This window comes from Hyla sarda, chromosome 5, assembly GCF_029499605.1.
Source record: "Hyla sarda isolate aHylSar1 chromosome 5, aHylSar1.hap1, whole genome shotgun sequence".
In the NCBI taxonomy this organism is placed as follows: Eukaryota; Metazoa; Chordata; class Amphibia; order Anura; family Hylidae; genus Hyla; species Hyla sarda.
The window spans coordinates 336,938,504-336,960,808 of NC_079193.1; the positions used below are offsets into that span (position 1 = coordinate 336,938,504).

The following is a 22,305-nucleotide window of genomic DNA, read 5'->3' on the forward strand; positions in this document are numbered from 1 at the left end:
CAGCAATGGCTGATATGTAGGGAACAAATCTATAGTTCCTCCTAGTAGATGTCACCTGTACAGAGGATATACAGTTCCACCTTATGCAATAGGTACTTCCACTATATATATATATATATATATATATATATATATATATATATATCCGATGTATCATGGACTACCTGCAGGAGAAGGATTTGTTTGGCCCTATGTGCCACTCACTGCACCACGTCGGGGCTTCTGTCGTTGCTCCGGTGCTCCAGACAGCGGCGTTTGCTGTAGCAAAGCACCGATGGCGTCTGATGTTCTCCACGGCCACATGCTGGCGAGCTTCCGGCGGGTGCGGTCAGCTGACTGAAGATCAGCTGACCGTGGGGGAGCACGCTGCCGTAGATGTTCAAACTTAAGGCAGCAATAGATGGCAATTGATGTTGTAGTTAAAGTTAAGTATAGGTGGGTAGTGGTGGCCGTTGTTAACCCCTTTTGGTCCAACAGTTCTTTCTCAAGTGTCGGCAGAAAATGCACTTGGACTGTGTTTTCAATGGCCCTTGATGTGAATACAGGTTAGCGTTTTTTCGTCCTGATGCTTACTAGGATGTTCCAAAAAGTCACCAGTCACCAATTTAACGTCTTTGTTATTAAGGTAAGTCCGTCTCTGTCAGCAGAGAGATAAAGACAGAACGCAGAAAATTATAGCAAGGCTTAGATTGTGTTATGTGCAGAAAAAAAAGAGAGCCTAGATTGTGCGCGTGCATCCTTAGCATGTCTGCCTCCTCCAGAGGGTCCACAGTTTGTCTTACAGGTAAATCAAGGCTTTCTTTTTCTCTCTGACCACCTGTAAAGTTCTGGGCAGCTGTACATTGTATAAACATCCTACTATATATATATATATATATATATATATATATATATATATATATATATATACACACTTCTTACTATGTATACGGTTCTGCCTTCAGAATCTATTCCCCTCTTTCTCTCCCTTAGTTTATCATCATCGGTAGCAGCAGCAGTTCACTGCCTAGACTAGGGTTGCTTTTGTGATGTAACCCCTCCCTTGAGGTGATGCGGTTACTGTTTTTCTTAATGCTCCATAAGCATCTTGCAAAGCCGCAAATATGAATACTCCCCTTTTCCTCCACAAATCTATTGCAGTGTACTGTGTAAATCATGCCCCAGTACATGCCATGCTTTAAAATTCAGTGCACTTTCTCCTGCATTATGTCATGGTATAGCAAAGAAAAGCAGGTGTTGTCCTGTAATTGGACAGACAAGAAAAGGAAAAAGAAGTCCAGGTGTGAGTACTGCTGGCAAACAGCCAAGCTCTGGTCCTGTCTCTCAGGGGCTCAATAACAGCAGTGAGAGCACTGAAATTACCTTTCCACCACCAATCCAAAGGGTCAGGGATAAGTGTCTGATCACGGGGATCTGACTGCTGGGACCCCCAACCATCTTCTGCCTGGCACCCCGGCTTTTATCAGGAATGGAGCGTGTTGACCCTCGCACGAAGGGGCTGCCGACATACCCCTTTCATGTATCTCTATAGTACAGCCGGAGATATAACGTTTGGGTATCTCCAGCTCTCCCATAGATGTTCAGACAATTGCAGAGGGTTCCCAGCTTTTGGACCATCCACGATCAGACACTTATCGCCTATCCTTTGGATACGAGATAAATTGTCCTGCACTATAGTACTCCTTAACCCCTTAAGGACCCGGGCTTTTTCCGTTTTTTCATTTTCAATTTTTCCTCCTTAACTTTAAAAAATCATAACTCTTAAAAATTTTCACACAAAATTCCTTATGATGGCTTATTTTTTGCATCACTAATTCTACTTTGTAATGACATTAGTCATTTTACCCAAAAATCTACGGTGAAACGGGAAAAAAAATCAATGTGCGACAAAATTGATGAAAAAACACTATTTTGTAAGTTTTGGGGGCTTCCGTTTTTACGCAGTACATTTTTAAGCAAAAATGATACCTTATCTTTATTCTGTAGGTCCATACGGTTAAAATGATCCCCTACTTATATAGGTTTGATTTTGTATCACTTCAGAAAAAAATCATGAATACATGCAGGAAAATTTATACGTTTAAAATGGTAATCTTTTGACCCCTATAACTTTTTTCTTTTTCTGTGTTCAGGGTGCTGCGAGGGCTCATTTTTTGCGCCGTCATCTGAAGTTTTTAGCAGTACCATTTTTGTTCTGATCAGACTTTTTGATCGCTTTTTATTCACTTTTTTGTGGTATAAAAAGTGATCAAAAATGCGCTATTTTGGAGTTTGGAATTTTTTTGCGCGTACGCCATTGAATGAGCGGTTTAAAAAGCGGTATATTTTTATAATTTGGACATTTCCGCACGCGGCGATACTACATATGTTTATTTTTATTATTATTTACATAATGTTTTTTTTATTCTTGGAAATGCCGGGTGATTCAAACTTTTATTAGGGGAAGGGATAATTGAAAGGGTTAATGATTTTTTTTACACTTTTCTTATGCAATATTATAGCTCCCATAAGGGGCTATAACATTGCATTAACTGATCTTTTACACTGATTGATCCATCTCCATAGGAATGCATCAATCAGTGTTTTCGGCGATTGAATGCTCAAGGCTGGATCTCAGGCTTGAAGCATTCATTCGGCGATCGGACAGCGCAGGAGAAGGTAAGAAGACCTCCTCCTGTGCTACAGCTGTTCGGGATGCCGCGATTATACCACGGCGATCCCGAACAGCTCCCTGAGCTAGCCAGGCACTTTTACCTTCGTTTTTAGCCGCGCGGCTCAGCTTTGAGCGCGCGCCTAAAGGGTTAATAGCGCGCGGCACAGCGATCAGTGCCGCGCGCTATTAGAGGCGGGTCCCGGCTTCACTATGACGCCGCCCGCCGCGATATGATGCGGGGTCACCGTGTGACCCCGCGTTATATCGCAGGACCAGGATCCCGGACGTACCCATATGTCCTGGGTCCTTAAGAGGTTAAAGGAGTACTCCACTGGAAAACATTTTCTTTTGAATTGATCACAGCATCTGAGGGGTTAATGGCGGACATCCGTGCGATTGCGGATGTCCGCCATTACTGGTGGGTCCCTGGCTGCTGCGGTCATGGCGGAGCGTAAATGTACGTCATGGTGCGTTAAGTACCACCGCACCATGACGTACATTTACGTCCATTGTCGTTAAGGGGTTAAAAAAATGTTTTCCAGCGGAGTATCCCTTTAAATCTAAAATTCTTTTGAAAGTACAGGTGCCCTTTAAAGGGCCCTTTTAAGTCAACTGGTGCCAGAAAGTTAAACAGATTTGTAAATTACTTCTATTTAAAAATCTTTATCCTTCCAGTACTCAGCTGCTGTATGCTCCAGAGGAAGTTCTTTTCATTTTGAATTTCCTTTCTGTCCGACCACAGTGCTCTGTCTGACCACACCTCTATCCGTATCACGAACTGTCCAGAGCAGGTTTGCTATGGGAATTTGCTCCTACTCTGGACAGTTCCTGACATGGACAGAGGTGTCAGCAGAGAGCACTGTGGTCAGACTGGAAAGAACTACACAACTTCCTCTGGAGCATACAGCATGTTACAAGTAGCGCTGCAGCCAGACGTCCTGGCTGCGAGCGCGCTCCGGCCCTGCCTCCCGTGCTGCTTCTGCTGCTGTTCGCATCGCGGGACGTGCCTGCATGCGAATGCTGGGCTCTCACTCTCCTCTCCACATGTCTGTCCTCTCCACTGTTCCCTGCTCTCAGCGCAAGCACCACCACCTCCTAGGGCGCGCGGGCCGGTTTCCTCAGATTTAAAGGGCTAGCGCACCTTTGATTGGTGCTTGTCTGGTCCTGTGTCTATTTAACCCCACACTTCCTTCCTGTCCTTGTCGGATCTTTGTGCTCTCTAGCCCTAGAGAAAGCATTTCAGTTGTGTGTTGTCTATAGCATTCCAGACCTCTAGCTTTGTTCCTGACCACGTTCCTGTGCCGCCTGCCCTGACCACTTGCCTGTCCAGACTACAAATTTGCCCCATCTTACCTGTGCCACGTAACACCTCAGCAGCCTGTGTGAACGAGTCATATCAGGGGTAGCGACCTGGGTGCCGCCTGCCGCAGCAAGTCCATCCCGCTTTGCGGCGGGCTCTGGTGAAAACCAGCCGCACCTTAGACTCCTCTCCCTGATACGGCCCACGCCATCATCCACACAGGTTCAGTGGATTCACTGCTCCACTGCCGTTTCACAGCAGCTGATAAGTACTGGAAGGATTAAGATTTTTTAAATAGAAGTAGTTTGCAAATCTGTTTAACTTTCTGGTACCAGTTTATTTAATAAAAAAAATAAAAAATGTTTCCAGCGGAGTACCCCTTTAAAGCAAAATGAAGATTTATTGGATCCGATTTTGAAAAAAAATATCCATATCAATTAATAAATGTGGATGTGAGCAAAATGAATTTAAAAATAAAAAATTTTTAAGTTTTTATATTAAAAGCATTTTGAAAAAAATCGAAATATAATTTGAAGACTCCGGCCCATCTCCTTTTATTGTGCGCCTATTCATTTCCTGCAGGGATTCCCTCGCTCCTTTTCCAGCTGGTATAAATAATCATTGCAGCTCATTGAGTCGGCGAACGTGTTGAGTGGTGCTGCCTACGGTCTGACCCGGCGCGCTGTACACCTGCTTTACCGGTTGTAGGTCTATGTGAACTGCCAGATTAACATGTGTAACAGGTGTGACCAGTCTACGCTGTATTCTTACAATCACCAGAGGGGAACTATTTTTAATACTGACTTAGATAAACTATAGTTTCCGGAAATGATAAAAGTAAACATGCGAAAATGCAACATAATCCAAACAGTGTGTTTCCAACTGTTGCAAAACTACAACTCACAGCATGCCCGGACAGCCTTTGGCTGTCCGGGCATGCTGGGGGTTGTAGTTTTGCAACAACTAGCGACACACTGTTTTGAAAACACTGCCCTAGAGGACTCATGACGTAAATGTACGTCATGTTACCCCTTGACGTACATTTACGTCATGAATGGTGAGTCAGGACTTCTATCAAAAGTCGCGACCTCCCTGCTAACGGCTAGTGTTGCTCGCGAATATCCGCAATGCAAATTTTATTCGCGAATATCGCCTATTCGCGAATTCACGAATATAGCACTATATATTCGTAATTACGAATATTCGTTATTTTATTTTTTTTTTTTTCACAGTACACATCACAGTGATCATCCCTCTCTGCTTCCAGCTTGTGTGGTGTAAGAAGGCTCTAATACTACTGTGTGAGACTGCCGGGCGAATTTTCGCATGTGCGAAAATTTGCATATGTGAATTTTCGCATATGCAAACTTTCGCTTATGCTAATTTTTGTATATGCTAATTTTCGCATATGCGGAAAAAACACGCGAATATTACGAATATCCGAATTTTGCGAATATATGACGAATATTCGTCCATATATTCGCGAAATATCGCGAATTTGAATATGGCCTATGCCGCTCAACACTAGTGATCATCCCTCTCTGCTTCCAGCTTGTGTGGTGTAAAGAAGGCTCTAATACTACTGTGTGAGACTGGCATGTGAATTTTCGCATATGCGGAAATTTGCATATGCTAATTTTCGCATATGCTAATTTTTGCATATGCGAAAATAAAACGCGAATATTGCGAATATGCGAATTTAGCGAATATATGATGAATATTCGTCCATATATTCGCGAAATATCGCAAATTCGAATATGGCCTACGCCACTCAACACTACTAACGGCAGACCTCCACAATCCCGCTGATGTCTGCCATTAACTCTTTAACCTGTTAAGGACCAAGGACGTCCTAAGTCCGCTCCTGTTCTAACAACGGCCGGGACCCGTGGTTAATAGCGCGCGGCACTGATCGCGGTGCCGCGCGCTATTAACCCTTTAGACGCAGCGTTTACAGTTGAACGTCGCGTCTAAAGTGAAACTAAAACGTGGCTGGCTAGCTCAGGGGGGCTGTTTGGGATTGCCGCGGCAAAATCGCGGATCCCGAACAGCTGTGACACAGCAGGAGGGTCCCTTACCTTGCCTCCTGGTGTCTGATCGCTAAATGACTGCTCAGTGCTTGAGATAAAGGCATGAGCAGTCAAGCGGCAGAATCATTGATCATTGATTCCTATGAGAAACCATTGATCAATGTAAAAGATCAGTGTGTGCAAAAAAAAAAGTGGAAAAAAAATGATTACAAATCATTTAACCCCTTCCCTAATAAAAGTTTGAATCACCCTTTTCCCATAAAAAAAAAAAAAAAAAAATGTGTAAATAAAAATAAACATATATGGTATCGCCGCGTGCGGAAATGTCCGAATTATAAAAATATATCATTAATTAAACCGCATGGTCAATGGCGTACGAGCAAAAAAATTCCAAACTTCAAGATAGCATATTTTTGGTCACTTTTTATATCATGAAAAAAATGAATAAAAAGCGATCAAAAAGTCTGATCAACATAAAAATGGTACCCCTAAAAATTTCAGATCACAGCGCAAAAAATGAGCCCTCATACCGCCCCATACACAGAAAAATAAAAAAAGTTATAGGGGTCAGAAGATGACAATTTTAAACGTATATATTTTCCTGCATGTAGTTATGATTTTTTCCAGAAGTACGACAAAATCAAACCTATATAAGTTGGGCATCATTTTAACCGTATGGACCTACAGAATAAAGAGAAGGTGTCATTTTTACCGAAAAATGTACGGTGTAGAAACAGAAACCGCCAAAATTTATGAAATGGTGTTTTTTTTTTCCAATTTTGTCTCACAATGATTTTTTTTTCTGTTTTACCGTAGTTTTTTGGGTAAAATGACTGATGTCACTGCAAAGTAGAACTGGTGGTGCAAAAAATAAGCCATAATATGGATTTTTAGGTGCAAAATTGAAAGGGTTATGATTTTTTAAAGGTAAGGAGGAAAAAACGAAAGTGCAAAAACGGAAAAACCCCTGGTCCTTAAAGGACATCTATAGTGCAATATAACTTATCCCCTATCAGATGGATAGGGGATAAGTTATGGATCGCACGAGGGGGGTCCAAGCGCTGGGGACCCCCGAGATCTCCTGGACGGGGCCGTGGCAATGTACAGGAAAGGGGGCGTTCCGTCCCCGCATGACGCGGCGGCCGACACGCCCCCTACATGTACCCCATAGAGATACATGGAGGGGGCGTGTCTGCCGTGGCTTTCTGCTGGGGACCAAACTTCACTGCCTGTAGACTGCAGCGTCCCCATCCAGGAGATCGGACCCCCCCTGCGATCTATAACTTATCCCCTATCCTTTGGAGTACTCCTTTAAGGGGTTAAATTCAATACTGATTGATGCTCCCCAAGAAAAATTATATTACCCCCATTTCCCATTTTACAATTTTTACAAAATTGAAAAAAATATATATATTAAATAAATAAACATATTTGGTATCACAACGTGCGGAAATATCTAAACTATTAAAATATCATGCTAATGCCTGTACGGTGAACAACGGAAATAAATACAAAGATATCAAAGTCCAAAAATGGAATAAAAAGTTATTAAAAAGTTACATATACGCAGTGGTTCCGATAAAAACTACAGATTATGGAGCAAAAAAAAAATAAGCCCTCATACGGCAGCATATACAAAAAAATAGGAAAGGTACAGGGGTCAGAATAGGGCAATTTTAAGCATACTGATTTTCAAAGATGCTTCTGGAGAAAGGCTGCTGGCAGCAGCATTTCTGTAGTGTGAACAGGGCCCAATATACGTCAGCACCTTTGTCAAGAAGAAATATGAATTTAACCTTTCTGGCTTCTTAATGGAAACTTTGGTAATTATATGAGGAAAAAAGAAGAAGAAGAAAAAAAAAGGAGAGGGGGAGAAAAAAGATTATCAAGCGAAAGGTGTACAATCAACATTATCCATAATATATACATGAGAAAACCCAAAAAGGGGCATTGCCATCAGGAAAAGGGGCATGGTCGTCGAAAAGGGGGCGTGTTCCTGACATTTTCAAAAAATCCCAACATATTTACTAAGGTTTCCACAGAAAATGTTGTGGATTTGAGCTGAGGAAAACCCGACAGATCAGAACATGTGTAAAAAAAGCAAAATGTAGGGAAACCTTAGTAAATACCATAGAAAATATCTGTAGGGAATTAAAACCCACAAAGAAAACTCCACTCTTAGTAAATCAGGGCCAATATGTGTATACAGTGGGAAAAAAGTAATTAGTCAGCCGCCAATTGTGCAAGTTTTCCCACTTGAAAAGAGGCCTGTAATTTTCATCATAGGTTATAACCTCAACTATGAGAGACATAATGAGAAGAAAAATCCATAAAATCACATTGTCTGATTTTGAAAAAATGTATTTGCAAATTATGGTGGAAAATAAGTATTTGGTCAATAACAAAAGTTCATCTCAATACTTTGTTATATACCATTTGTTGGTAATGACAGAGGTCAAACGTTTTCTGTAAGTCTTCACAAGGTTTTCACACACTGCTGCTGGTATTTTGGCCCATTCCTCCATGCAGATCTCCTCTAGAGCAGTGATGTTTGGGGCTGTCACTGGGCAACACAGACTTTCAACTCCCTCCAAAGGTTTTCTATGGGGTTGAGATCTGGAGACTGGCTAGGCCACTCCAGGACCTTGAAATGCTTCTTATGAAGCCACTCCTTCATTCCGCAGACCATGTGTTTGGGATCATTGTCCTGCTGAAAGACCCAGCCACGTTTCCTCTTTAATGCCCTTGCTGATGGAAGGAGGTTTTCACTCAAAATCTCATGATACATGGCCCCATTCATTCTTTCCTCTACACGGTTCAGTCGTCCTGGTCCCTTTGCCGAACAACAGCCCCAAAGGATGTTGTTTACACCCCCATGATTCACAGTAGTTATGGTGTTCTTTGGATGAAACTCCGCATTCTTTCTCCTCCAAACACGACGAGTTGAGTTTTTACCAAAAAGTTCTACTTTGGTTTCATCTGACCATATGACATTCTCCCATTCCTCTTCTGGATCATCCAAATGCTCTCTGGCAAACTTCAGACGGGCCCGAACATGTACTGGCTTAAGCAGGGGACATGTCTGGCACTGCATGATTTGAGTCCCTGGCGTCGTAGTGTGTTACTATTGATAGCCTTTGTTACTTTGGTCCCAGCTCTCTGCACAAGGTCCCCTGTGTGGTTCTGGAATTTTTGCTCACCGTTCTTGTGATCATTTTGACACCACGGAGTGAGATCTTGCGTGGAGCCCCAGATCGAGGGAGATTATCAGTGGTCTTGTATGTCTTCCATGTTCTAATAATTGCTTCCACAGTTTATTTCTTCACACCAAGCTGCTTGCCTTTTGCAGATTCAGTCTTCCCAGCCTGGGGCAGGTCTAGAATTTTGTTTCTGGTGTCCTTCAACAGCTCTTTGGTCTTGGCCATAGTGGAGTTTGGAGTGTGACTGTTTGAGGTTGTGGACGGGTGTCTTTTATACTGATAACAAGTTCAAACAGGAGCCATTAATACAGGTAACCAGTGGAGGACAGAGGAGACTCTGAAGAAGTTACAGGTCTGTGAGAGCCAGAAATCTTGCTTGTTAGTAGGTGACCAAATACTTATTTTCCATCATAATTTGCAAATAAATTTTTAAAAAATCAGACAATGTGATTTTATGGATTTTTTTCTCATTATGTCTCTCATAGTTGAGATATATCTATGATGAAAATTACACGCCTCTCTCGTCTTTTTAAGTGGAAGAACTTGCACAATTAATGGCTGACTAAATACTTTTTGCCCGACTGTATGTATGTATGCATGTATGTATGTACTGTATATATGTGTGTATGTTCCAGCATCACTTCCAAAAGGCTGGAGATATTTTGATTAAACTTAGTACACATGTTACTTTTATGTCAAATAAAAATATATGATGAATCTCAAATAGGAAGGGATGCTTTAATCGGCTATCAGTTGTGGGACTATGGGGCCAAGCCTCGCTAGTCAGCGGAAAACTCTTTGCACGCTAATCCAGTAAGGGGTGCTCAGTCCGTATGGCAGTGAGACGACAAAGCAAAATGGATGCATAAAAGAAGGTAGACGGCACTCACCGACAATCTGGAAACTTTTATTACTTCATGCTGGAGTCATGGCCAGGTCAGGGGATCAGCGGTGGGCAGGGGGCGTGTCCGGAACGTTTTGTGCGTGTGACGCACTTCCTCAGAGGATGTCAGCGTTGGCTGAGGAAGTGCGTCACACGCACGAAATGTTCCGGACACGCCCCCTGCCCACCACTGATCCCCTGACCTGCCTGTGACTCCAGCATGAAGTAATAAAAGTTTCCAGATTGTCGGTGAGTACCGTCTACCTTCTTTTATGTATCCATTTAAAAAATATATGATAGATAAATTAACCCTTACCTACCCCCCTAAGTGAAGGACGGAGTTTTTGTCTTAAGTTCCATGCAAGTATATAGGACTTCCAGTACCTTACTCCAAGCTCTGCTCTTCATCTCCTGGTGAATGCGTCAGTCCGACCCTGGTTGGGAACCGTTGTTCTAAGGGAGAAAACCTTTGTACGTATAGTACTTGAGTAAATATAGCAGGTGCAGAGATAAAAGAAAAAAAGGTGCGCACCTCATGCGGCTCACTCAATATAGTCCAGCAGATAGATAAGGCAAAAGGTTGGCACCTTACCTTGCAGAGTTATGCTGAGACATAACATCTAAAATGGCATCATAGTAAGAGTCGCAGCCTCCTTGTCCCTCCAGTGGTCCTGGGATGGTACCGGTATGTGGCAATGCAGATAGGGGTAATGATTTATCTCAAAAGAAACGGGATTTGAACCAGGGCGTAGACTCATCAGGCAGTGGTAAATTCAATAAGGTTTATTGGATAAAATGCAATGCACAATAAGTTAGCGTTTCCAGCCCGAATCGGGCTCTTCGTCAGGCATAACATGTTTCATTAACAGAACAGAATGAAGCGAAAGAAGTCATAATGTAACATCCATTATCTTTTATCTCACCTTATTCTATCCTTCATCCATTATTCATCATCTTCAGAATGGCTCCGTTATAGTCTAAGTCCCAAATGTCACTGCGCATGCGCAAGTTACATCCTGGTACCCAGCTCAGATTTCCACTATCACGCTCTCACCATTTTACACATGTCCCATGCATTCCCGATTTAACCAACGGCAACATCCGGATTCCAGTCACAATACCAGCAATCTTACGATGAATTTTAAGTTCAATTCAGCTCTGTACCCATCGATGACCCATCGATGACCCATCATGGCCCTTTTATCGTAACTTGACTTCTCCTCCATTTCTTTTGCATATATCTAATCCACGGTAGGATGGCGCATGCGCATTGTTAGTAATACCGAGCTTAACAACTCCGATGTGCCATCATTTTGTATTTTTTATTTATTTTTTTTATAATATTTTAGCAGCATCATATAAATTTGTACTCGTTTTTTACTCTAATTTTTTACTTTATTTTTTACCACTATCTGCCTTGTAATACTAAGTTCCGGTCACCGGCAGACCTGTATGACCCGAAGTGTTGTATTGTTGTATTTAAGTGCTACTGTTAGTGAAACATGTTATGCCTGACGAAGAGCCGGGTTTGGGCTGGAAACGCAAACTTATTGTGTGTTGCATTTTATCCAATAAATCTCATTTAATTTACCACTGCCTGACGAGTCTGCGCCCCCAAAATGCAAAGTCTGTACAGAGCCATATTAGGGAGCCATAGGACCTCTGTCATTGCTGTGTGTTTTGGGAATTTGTTAGATTCTGTACAAAAGTTTGACACACTTCTATGGGGTATATCAGTGTTTTCCAAACAGTATGCCTCCAGCTGCTGCAAAACTACAACTCCCAGCATGCCTGGACAGCCAAAGGCTGTCCAGGCATGCTAGGAGTTGTAGTTTTGCAACAGCTGGAGACACACTGTTTGAAAAACAGTGGGGTATATTGGTTTGGAAAGGTGACACAAACACATTGCTGAGCTGTCTCACATCTGATTGGTTGAATAAAAAATGAACAAAAAAGCAAAGCAAAGCAACAACAAAAAGGCGCACACTATTTATGAACATATAGAGAAATGAGTTGATCTTTGTCTCTGTATACCCGCTGTTTACAAAACAGGGCGCACAATAATCGTTCATAGCAAAGGGCAGTAATACAGGTCTTCACCAACAAACATTACCCTGCTGTAACCGGCTCTGTTTACTGTGCTTTATTATTGTCTGTATTCCAGTGGGTGCAAAGAATTCTGCTGAAAGAAAACAGTTTAGACAGAAAACAGAAAACATTAGAATCGAAACACAAGTTATTTTAAAGGGAAAGTCCAGAGAAAAGATGCAAAAATCAAGGATCTAAAGGGGGCTGTTAGCAACAGTGATGAGGATTTGGCGCTATTACAATAGCTATACTATAACATGAACTTGTTGGAAAATAATAAAAGAAACTTTTAAGGACAACGCGTTTACAGGATTACACTACCCTCTTCATCATGCCCTGATGAAGAAGTTAGCGTAATCCTTGAAACATGTCGGGGGAGATTTATCAAAATCTGCGTAGAGGACGAGTGGTGCAGTTGCCCATAGCAAGCAGTCAGATTGATTCTTTCATTTTTTCAGAGGCCTTTTTAAAAATGAAAGACGTGACCTGATTGGTTGCTACTGCCAACTGAACAATCCTTCCTCTACACAGGTTTTGATAAACCTTCCCCCCCCCCATTGCCCACAAATAAAAGCTTCTCTTGTCATTTTTAAGATTCAGCCTGATTTTATATTATTTTCAATTTATGGTAGCTCGGTGAGGCCAGTGGGGTATGGAAGGAACTTATTTTTCAGGCAATGCACCATGGGAAAATAGTATGCAAATTAGCTGCCTTTCAGAAGGAAGTAAATATCTTATACTGGCCAAACTAAAGTCTCTGCCAATGAAAAGAGTCTCCCATCTGCAGACAGCTGTTTCAGGGTTCTTGATTCTCATCAGTACAGAGCAGGATATTGGTTATCTAGAGAGATGCCTTAGATGCCACTCAGGGGGGTACTGACACTTATTGAAGGGATGAATCGTGGCAATGATTCATAGAAAAAACAATGATAATAAGCTAATATGCTAACTAAGCTCTCCTCCATAAAAAAGAAAACTCATCCTAATCAAACCTTAGAGTCTATTCACATGGCAGAATTTCCACTTTCGGAATTTCAGAAGTGTGAATGCGGAATCCCATAAAAGTCTATGGGCTTTAATTTGAGGGGGAATTCTGCAAGCGGAAATTCTGCCGTGTGAAACACCCTTAGTCTCCTCCAAAAGGAAAAGTCAATCACCTGGTAGATAGTGCTCTATTAGGGCATGTGCGATAAATATATATATACATATCTAGTGGTCCCCCAACTTACAATGGCCTTAGGTTACAATATTTACAATATTTCCAACATACAATGGTCTTCTCTGGACCATTGTAACTTGAACCCATATACAACATACAATGCTACAGACCGTCCAGATCTGTGAATCGTGTTTAAGTATGGAAGAACTGACCAATCAGAATGGGAATTTCACCCTGTATTACTGAAGAATATGCACTGACTCGCTGTCTGGTAGCTCCCCCTACAGTACAGGGAGGTATTACATGTTCTGTACTCTTTACCTGTACCAGGGTTACCTGCTCCTTTGGATACCAGGTGAGGGTGGTGCCATGTTACTTTTTTAGGACATTGTGTACACTGTAGAGGACCCTGAAGAAGCTCCTGTCCTCTACATAGACAATGATTACAGCTCCCAGCAGATCTTTCTTACTTTTATATGTAAGGACTTGCTTTATTCATATTAGTTATTTACTTATTTTTCTTTAATCTTCACTTTTACTTATTTTTGGATGACATTTTGGGGCTTCAGAACCAATTACTGTTATGATTCGGCTAGCTGGATGTGGATCCTCTGTGTCAGCGAGGGATTGGCGTGGACCGTGTCGGTGGACCGGTTCTAGGGTTGCTACTGGTATTCACCAGAGCCCGCCGCAAAGCGGGATGGTCTTGCTGCGGCGGTAGCAACCAGGTCGTATCCACTGGCAACGGCTCAACCTCGCTGACTGCTGAGAAGGCGTGGGACAGAAGGACTAGGCAGAGGCAAGGTCAGACGTAGCAGAAGGTCGGGGCAGGCGGCAAGGTTCGTAGTCAATAGCAACAGCAAGAGGTCAGGTACACTGGTAAGGCAAACACTGTAATGCTTTCTCTGGCACAAAGGCAACAAGATCCGGCAAGGAAGTGAAGGGGAAGTGGGGTAATATACACAGGGAGCAGGTGGAAGCTAATTACACTGATTGGGCCAGGCACCAATCATTGGTGCACTGGCCCTTTAAATCTTAGAGCGCTGGCACGCGCGCGCCCTAAGGAGCGGAGCCGCGCACCAGGACGTGACAGCCGGGGACCGGGACAGGTGAGTGACTTGGGATGCGATTCGCGAGCGGGCGCGTCCCGCTATGCGAATCGCATCCCCGCCGGCAGAGTCAGTGCAGCGCTCCCGGTCAGCGGGTCTGACCGGGGCGATGCAGAGAGAGGAACGCCGCGAGCGCTCCGGGGAGGAGCAGGGACGCGGAGCGCTCGGCGTAACAGTACCCCCCCCCCTTAGGTCTCCCCTTCTTTTTGTCCGGTTGTCGCTCCACCAGGGACGAGGACTTTGGGAGGGATTGTAGAGTCTCCTTCTGGAGGACAGAGAAGTCCTGGGTATACATATCAACGGCAGGCAGTACAGAAGGAGTGGGAATGGGGAGGGGGGGCAGAGGGTGAAGCTTGGTACGGGACAGAGTGTTACCAGGACGGAGGCTATGAGGAGGCAAAGCATAGTCCTTGGGGAGACCAGGTGTAGGAGGAGGCACTGAGGCTTGCTTGACGGGACTGGGAGCAGACGTGAGGCATTTTTTATGGCAAGAAGCACCCCAGCACTTGATTTCCCCGGTGGTCCAGTCAAGTGTAGGAGGACTTCAGAGGTGCAGTTGGGCAAAACAAAAAGTTCAATTTTTTCGTGATGCAGTCTAATGCTAATGAGCAGGGGTTCTGTGCACAGTGCAGTCCAATTTCACTCCGTTGACCGAGGAAATGTAGAGCGGCTTGGCGAGACAGATCACAGGGGTGTTGAACTTATTAACAAAAGAGGCCAAAATGAAATTTCCCGCAGAACCAGAGTCCAAGAAGGCCATAGCTGAGAAGGAGGAGTTGGCAGAAGGAGAAATCCGTACGGGCACAGTGAGACGTGGAGAAGCAGACTTCATACCAAGAGACGCCACACCCACGTGAGCTGGGTGCATGCGTTTCCCAGACGTGGAGGACGAATAGGGCAATCCACCAAGAAATGTTCGGTACTAGCGCAGCACAGACATAAATTTTTATCTCTGCGGCGAGTCCTCTCTTCATGGGTCAGGCGAGACCGATCCACTTGCATAGCCTCCTCGGCAGGAGGCACAGGGGTAGATTGCAAAGGATACTGTGAGAGAGGTGCCCAGAGATCAAGGTCTTTTTCCTGGCGGAGCTCCTGGCGTCTTTCAGAAAAACGCATGTCAATGCGGGTGGCCAAATGGATAAGTTCATGCAGGTTGGCAGGAGTTTCTCGTGCGGCCAGCACATCTTTGATGTTACTGGATAGGCCTTTTTTAAAGGTCGCGCAGAGGGCCTCGTTATTCCAAGACAATTCGGAGGCGAGAGTACGAAATTGGATGGCGTACTCGCCTACTGAAGAATTACCCTGGACCAGGTTCAGCAGGGCAGTCTCGGCAGAAGAAGCTCGGGCTAGTTCCTCGAAGACACTTCGAATCTCAGCGAAAAAGGACTGTACGGAGGCAGTGACAGGATCATTGCGGTCCCAGAGCGGTGTGGCCCATGACAGGGCCTTCCCAGAGAGGAGACTGACCACGAAAGCCACCTTCGACCGTTCTGTAGGAAATTGGTCCGACAACATCTCCAAATGTAGGGAACATTGTGACAGGAAGCCTCGGCAAAGTCTAGAGTCCCCATCAAATTTGTCCGGCAGGGACAAGCGGAGGCCAGGAGCGGGCACTCGCTGCGGAGGAGATGCAGGAGCTGGCGGAGGAGATGGCTGCTGCTGTAGCTGTGGCAGAAGTTGCTGTAGCAAGGCGGTCAACTGCGACAGCTGCTGTCCTTGTTGGGCGAACTGTTGTCCAAGTTGCTCAATCTGTTGGGACTGCTGGGCGACCACCGTGGTAAGGTCAGCGACAACTGGCAGTGGGACCTCAGCGGGATCCATGGCCGGATCTACTGTTATGATTCGGCTAGCTGGATGTGGATCCTCTGTGTCAGCGAGGGATGGCGTGGACCGTGTCGGTGGACTGGTTCTAGGGTTGCTACTGGTATTCACCAGAGCCCGCCGCAAAGCGGGATGGTCTTGCTGCGGCGGTAGCAACCAGGTCGTATCCACCGGCAACGGCTCAACCTCGCTGACTGCTGAGAAGGCGTGGGACAGAAGGACAAGGCAGAGGCAAGGTCAGACGTTTCCATAGAGTTATGGTCTCAACATACAATGGTTTCAATATACAATGGTCGTCCTGGAACCGATTCATATTGTAACTTGACCACTGTGTATATAAGGGGGTTTACTTCATTAGACAACCCCTTTAAAGGCTTTATCCAGCCAAAAATAACTTGTGCCCTATCCACAGGATAGGTAATAAGTGTCGGATCGAGGGGGTGTTGTCATGCCGAGCGCTCCGGGTCCCGCTGCCTCCCCGGAGCGCTCCGGCGCTGCTCCCTTGTCACCGGAGGGGACGCGATCCGAGGCACGGGACGTGCCCGCTCTCGGATCACGCCCCATGTCACTCACCTCACGCCTCCGTCTGCTTCCTTCCGGCGCGCGCGGCCCCGCTCTCTATGGGCGCACGTGCGCCGGCTTGCTGCAATTTAAAGTGCCAGTGCACCACTAATTGGTGCCTGGCCCAATCATTGCAGAACCTATAAATATCCACTTCCCCTTCCTGCCCTTGCCGGATCTTGTTGCCTTGTGCCAGTGAAAGCGTTCCCGTGTGTCCATTGCCTGTGAATCCAGACCCTTGCCGTTGCCCTTGACTACGAACCGTTGCCGCCTGCCCTGACCTTCTGCTACGTCTGACCTTGCCTTTTGCCTAGTCCTTGTGTACCGCGCCTGACTCAGCAGTCAGTGAGGTTGAGTCGCTATTGGGTGGAACGACCTGGGGGTTACCTGCCGCAGCAAGTCCATCCCTCCTTGTGGCGGGCTCTGGTGAAAACCAGTAACCCCTTAGATTCCGTTCCCCTGGTACGGCCCACGCCATCACCTCACTGACATAGAGGATCCACTACCTGTGTCATCCCTGCATACCATTCTAGATCCTGACAGGTGTAGACAGCAGTGCACTGTCCATGCATGGTCTACGGGAGCACTGGAGATACCTCAGTTCTCTACTCAGGTATCTTTGGTATTCCCATAGACCACCCACTGCTCCATACAGTTGAAATAGCTGGAGCCCTGTTCTAGAGATCATGCAGGGTCCCAGCAGTTGGACCCCCACAATCAGAAGCTTATCCCCTATTCTGTAGATAGGGATAGGTTATTTTTGGATGGATAATCTCTTAAATGCTGCCATATAGTTACCTTCTGTTGGTTCTGTAAAAGTGGACTGTACACTCGCAATAAGGATTTTTTTTTTTTATATAGTAAAGTTGAGAAATAGATCAAGATATTTGGAAACTCTATTTTTAGCATCTATTGGGGAGTTTATTTAGGGTTTTATAAAAGTGTGTCCTTTCATGCAGATGAGCAATATCTGAAGATAGCGAGGAATAATAAATGCCTAAGGCGGTAAAACGTATCAACACAGCTCTCGGAATCACCGTGAATATTGTCAGCCTCGGAGCATCCAGCATTAAAGTGACAGATTTCTCAGCTAAATTTCATTATTACCGAGACTTTTCATTTGCTCGACTTGTGTTCTAACGCTTTATGTATCAAGAAAATCTTGAAAAACTTGAGAACTTTTGGTTCTTTTAAGGGTACATTCCCACACGGCGTATTTGCTGCGTATTTGCTGCTGCGTATTTTATTTTCTCTGTTGAAGTCAATGGGTAGGAAAATACGCAGCACCAAATACGCAGCAAATACGCAGCAAAATACGCCGTGTGGGAACGTACCCTAATACTTTCAGTCTTCAGTAAACTATGGTCAGGCAGTCACAAAACATTTGTTAAAGGGCTATGGAGGAGATTTATCAAAACCTGTGCAGAGGAAAAGTTGCCCAGTTGCCCATAGCAACCAATCAGATCGCTTCTTTCACTTTGCAGAGGCCTTGTTAAAAATGAAAGAAGCGATCTGATTGGTTGTAATGGGCAACTGGGCAACTTTTCCTCTGCACAGGTTTTGATAAATCTTATTATGATAAAACTTGATTTATTCACCTGTGTTACCAATGCAATTTTTAGCCCCGTCACAGTGCTTTTCTCTGCCCTTCTTTGTATGGTTTTCACCTTGTTGTTTTATTACTTTGCTGCTTCTTAGCTTAGAATGTTATGGCAAACCACTAGGATATGCAATGAGATTCCAGCTGGTGGGCGTCTGACCTAAGGGACCATTCACTGATCCAGAGAACAATGGGGGAGATTTATCAAAACCTGTCCAAAAGAAAAGTTGTCCAGTTGCCCATAGCAACCAATCAGATCACTTCTTTCATTTTTAACAAGGCCTCTGCAAAATGAAAGAAGCGATCTGATTGGTTGCTATGGGCAACTGGGTAACTTTTCCTTTGCACAGGTTTTGATAAATCTCCCCCAAAATGTTCTCGGTTGGACAATTTGAATTCTTACTTTCTTCCAAGCTAGTTTCCTCTTGATAAAAGACAAATGCAGACCAATATAATTCAAACAAACAGGTTTACTTAACTTTTCTTTTTTGTTACTGATAGCGGTACAATATTTCATAGCGTTTGCAGTACAGTGACCCCCCGACCTACGATGGCCCCGACATACGATAATTTCAACATGCGATGGCCTCTCAGAGGCCATCGCATGTTGAAGGCAGCATCAACATACGATGCTTTTGTATGTCGGGGCCATCGCATAAACGGCTATCCAGCAGCGCAGACTGTTTCAGCTGCCACCGGATAGCCGTTTACTGTGCCCCGTGAGCTCCGGTGATGGTCACTTACCTGTCCTCGGGGCTCCGGCGCGTCCTCTTCGGGATCCTCTGCATCGTCGGCGCTCTCCATCGACATCAGCACGTCGCTGCGCACGCCGTCCCGTCCTCCAATAGGAGCTGCGTGCATAGCGACGTGATTACAGCGACGGAGAACGCGGTTGCCGGGGAAGCGGAGGCCTTGCCGGAGCGTCAGGGACACCTTGGGGACGCGGCGACAGCGATGGACGGCGACATCCCGGGCAGCGGGGAAGAGCGGTGACGGTCCAGAGCGGCGGGGACAGGTGAGTATAACTTTTTCTAACAGTGGTCTACAACCTGCGGACCTCCAGATGTTGCAAAACTACAACACCCAGCATGCCCGGACAGCCGTTGGCTGTCCGGGCATGCTGGCTGTTGTAGTTTTGCAACATCTGGAGGTCCGCAGGTTATAGACCACTGTCCTATACTTTACATTGCACGGATCCCTCAACATACAATGGTTTCAACAAACGATGGTCCGTTTGGAACGGATTACCATTGTATGTTGAGGGACCACTGTACTCAATAGAGATACATACATAGAAAGTGATGAAATCTGTTAAAGGAATACTCTGGGATATAAAAATGTATCCCCTATCCTAAGGACCCCTAAGACCCCCCCCCCGCAATCTCACAAAAATAGCCCCGGCTCTCCTCCTGAATGCATCTCCATGCATCTCTATGGGAGAGCCATAGCGCTGCACTTGGGTATCTCCGGCTCTGCCATAGAGCTGCATGGAGGGGCTGTGTTTGCCACAGCCTTGTGCGTTGGTCTACACAGCTATTTTAATGCAGAGAGTCGGGGCACCTATCCTCAGGATAGTGAATACATTTTTAAATCCTGGAGTACTCCTTTAAATATTACAAATGGAATATAGATTAAACAGAGTACTTAACAGTACTGAACTCCTAAAACAAGGCATAGGATATTGTTGCCTTCACACTGGTCTCCTTCCCACCATGAAGTCAGACAGACTTCTCTGGTCAGATCCAGCACTCAGGGTCCAAGCAAGTTTCTCATTGTATGGTTCCCTGCATTTCAAGGGTTATATTTTTTAGCTGTCTGTGTCTTAAGGGTTAGGTCACATATCTGTTACACTGTCAGGTAGGTGCTCCTACTAATGTGGTGTCGAGTGAGGGTAATGTGCAATTAACCTTTTCGTGACGCCAGGGCATGGTTAGCCTATACACCACCAGAGGTTGAGCCAGCTTCTCCTGGGCCAGACATGGGGCAATAAGTACTCCGACGCAAGGTTACAGGGAAACTGACTTTACTAAGGCAGGATAGATGGTACAATCCGTTACAGCTCAGATTGGTATAAAGAGAGGTGCAGGGTGAACCTTGGAAGCTTATTGGTTTGCTGGGACTTATAGTTGATTGTGCTGTGTATGACTGACTTGCTGTATGGCAACCCACACTGGACTTTAGTGACTTGGACTTGACTAACTTGACATGCATAGAATTCCTGGGACTTTAGTGCTTACCGCTAGGTTTTGACTTTCACCTGGGTACTGGGGTTACTCTTTAGCAGATGCATGGTTGCAGGATTAGACTTGAGGCCTCCTCAGAACACCTCACACTCACTTCAGACTTCTCCAAACTGTCCCTCAGCATAAACTGAACTCTGAACTTCTACCACAATATATATAAGGAGCATATTTGGAGCAATCCCATTGGCCAGATAAGTCACATGATTCACCTCATGCAAACTCCCCTAACAACAAGGTCTCTAAAAACAGGGATTAATCCAACAGGTATACAATAAATGACAATACATTAACCATTGCATAACTGTAGTAGATATAGAGTTCTGAGTAGTGTGGGCCAAGACGGACACTGAAGGCAATATTTGCCACACAGGATGGGCAGTATGCAATATTCTGTACAGATTCTGTACTGGGTCACCACACTAGGATGCATGAAGATTAAAAATTGGGGCTATTTCTCCACCATTCCTATATAGCACAATTAGGCATTAACTTTGACCCTAAACTCTCTAGGGCTCTCGCCATGCCACCCCAAGTACTGTCTCTCACCCTGGCCAGAGTTGACAGGAATGGCTTCTCCAAATTCTTAAATTTAAGCTGTACTTTAGACCCAATCAACCCAGGACTCTCATAATGCATTCACCCCCTTCCCCCCAGGCTGTAGTTATGGTCTAGTGGTCAAATCCTTTATTATAGCTGCTTAATGGTTTTTTAACAAAGCTGGCATATATTACAGCCCTGACCAGATATAGCAGATGTCTCCCTTGGGTAAAAGCACTGCACCAGTCAGAATATCATACAATAATTTAGACAAGGGCAATCATTCACGACCCCTTGATTTTTTGGAAATAGCTATGCAAGAAGGAGCTCAGAAGTCATGTTTACATAACTAGTCTTAATAAAGTTAGACCAAATCAATTATTGGTGTAGGGAACTAGAGAGGAGGGAAGCCCAATAATAATAACACTTTATTTTTAAAAAATTTTAAAAATGTTTCTTTATTAATTTTCCAAATTTATAAACATAAACAAATAAGAATCGTTATTACAGTAAAGCACTTCAACATTTACAATGTAAACATATAGGACCTCATATATTAAAATCTAAGATCCTGCTTCTGCAATCACAATTTCTTAAATCTTGCAACAACAAGAATTCAATGCCCTCCCAATCAGGGGTCAAGTCCTGGGGAAAAAAGTGTGGGAACTCACCCAAGATTTCCACTTATAGGGGTACTCCACCTCTAGACATCTTATCCCCTATCCAAAGGATAGGGGATAAGATGTCTGATTGCAGGGGGCCCCGCCGCTGGGGACCCCCGCATTCTCCCTGCTGCGTCCAGCATTTGTTTAGAGCATTGGGTGCAGCGCCAGAGGCTTGTGATGTCACGGCCACAGCCCCTCAATGCAAATCTATGGGAGGGGGCATGATGGCCGTCACGCCCCCTCCCATAGACTTGCGTTGAGGGGGCATGGCCGTGATGTCACAAGCCTCTGCCCCCCTTCGCCAGTCATTCGGCACAGAACGAAGTTCACTGCATGAGCCGGATGTCTGGGGTGCCACCGCTGCTGGGGACCCCCGCGATTAGATATCTTATCCCCTATCCTTTGGATAGGGGATAAGATGTCTAGGGGCGGAGTACCCCAATATTAAACCTAGGG

At 44.8% G+C, this 22,305-nt stretch overlaps 1 protein-coding gene across 1 annotated transcript in view; it reads left to right on the forward strand.

The window, feature by feature from the left end:
• The first annotated feature begins 547 nt into the window (after positions 1–547).
• GRHL2 (grainyhead like transcription factor 2) overlaps positions 548–22,305 on the forward strand; it is a 169,928-nt gene continuing 148,170 nt past the window's right edge. The window contains exon 1 of the mRNA XM_056522511.1: positions 548–625. The gene's annotated coding sequence lies outside the window, so the exon portion shown is untranslated. The remainder of the gene's footprint in view (positions 626–22,305) is intronic.